This window comes from Xiphophorus hellerii, chromosome 8 (assembly GCF_003331165.1).
Source record: "Xiphophorus hellerii strain 12219 chromosome 8, Xiphophorus_hellerii-4.1, whole genome shotgun sequence".
Lineage (NCBI taxonomy): Eukaryota > Metazoa > Chordata > Actinopteri > Cyprinodontiformes > Poeciliidae > Xiphophorus > Xiphophorus hellerii.
Genome location: NC_045679.1, coordinates 6,244,113 through 6,245,763, shown reverse-complemented (window position 1 = coordinate 6,245,763; position 1,651 = coordinate 6,244,113).

Here is a 1,651-nt window from a genome sequence, read left to right as displayed (position 1 = left end):
TAAAATCAATGATAGCCCAAACTGTTGGAAATGTTATGTATCAGTATCAACTTGTTGCCTCCATCTCTGAGGGAAACTCTGATGTCTAACGTTGTGACCATACAATGAAAATGTGCCAGCAAGAAATGTGTTTTTGATGTCTGTGTTAGACTTCATAAATAATAATATGAAAAACAGGAGGGAATGTTAGAAAAATTATCTAAGTTCATTTACTTGTGAGTTTATTTGAAAGGTTATGTTTTCATATTATTTTTTCTGTTGTTTACTTTACTCCTTTTCTTCGGTGAAATACTATTAACCATTTTTAGGATGTTTGCCTGGAGGCTAGAGAAGTTTGCACATTCCTGTGTTATCAGCTACATGTGTAACTGATTAGTTGTGGTCAGCCCAAGCCCTGTAAGGGCATGTCCACAGAAGGTTCCAGAACACCCTGTAAAAAAAGGTCATTGGTCAAAATCTTTGTGTGACTCTGTGAAAAAGCCCAACCTCCTTCCTTGTATTTTCTAATAAAGCCAAATGCAGACAAAGATCGGGCAGAGTTGATCCCAGACAGTGTTTGACGGCGACTTTCCGCGTCTCAGATCTTCCCTCCTTTTCTGCAGAAAAGAAAATTGTGTCTCTGGTTGAATCTTTGCAAGTTAGGAATTAAAATAAACCTATCAGACCAGTTTTTCTGATCTCTGCTCTTCATGGTCAGCCGGCGGTTCTTGCGCTCAGTTTACAGGTCCATGCGCTGCTGAAATCTGCCTGACTGGGCGGAAGTGAGGTCAGGAAGGAGTTTGATATGACGCAGTTTGAGACTCTGCAAACCAAGGATGCTGCTTGCTGCGCCCTTTTGGCCAACCAACGGAGGGGCCACTGGGAAGGCCCCAGTTAGCCCCGTATGCCAGTCCGTTCCTGTAGAGACTGGATTCTAAACTGGGGCAGAAGAAACATTTGAGCTAATAACTGAGAAACTGAAGTGACATTATAAAACATACTGAGGTCATTTTAGTTCAGCATCAGTTTGAAATGTTACCAAACAAAACTGTGAGTCACATCTGCTGTTCCTTGGAGCTCCACCTGTTAATTACCAGGTGTAATATTATTATTATTGTCTTCATTCTTCAGCTCATCTCCTCATATCTGTGGTGTAAATTTGAGGCAATGATGCCTTTTAGGATTCACTGGTTTTATAACCCATTACTGGACAATCCTCTGTAAATGTCCTCTGGTTTCATGAAGGAAAGGTGGAAAACAGTTGAAGCCCAAAACAAATGTCATGTTGTGAGAAATCACTGAGTTATTAGCATCTGGTGTTTTAATACATGGCTGCAGCTGTGCTCAGTTTTTCTGGTTCAGTGACATTCCTTTGCAGGTGTTTCTGTCTTACCATCAGTACAAATAACTGAACAGAATGAGCCCGGGGCAAATACCTGTCCCAGGTGTTTGGCCAATCATCACCATCCCCTCCTCGTCTCCAGGTTTATTTAATCCGGTGACGCCAGCAGAGACCAACAGAAGCAGCAGCATCCGCCGGACAGAGACCCCAAATCGGCCCAGCAACTCCGGTCACCAGAGAGCCACCTTCATCATCACCTTCATCATCCTCCTGTAGAGGGTAAGACCCGCTGGACTCTCTCTGCTCATCCATGGAGACATTTCTCACAGA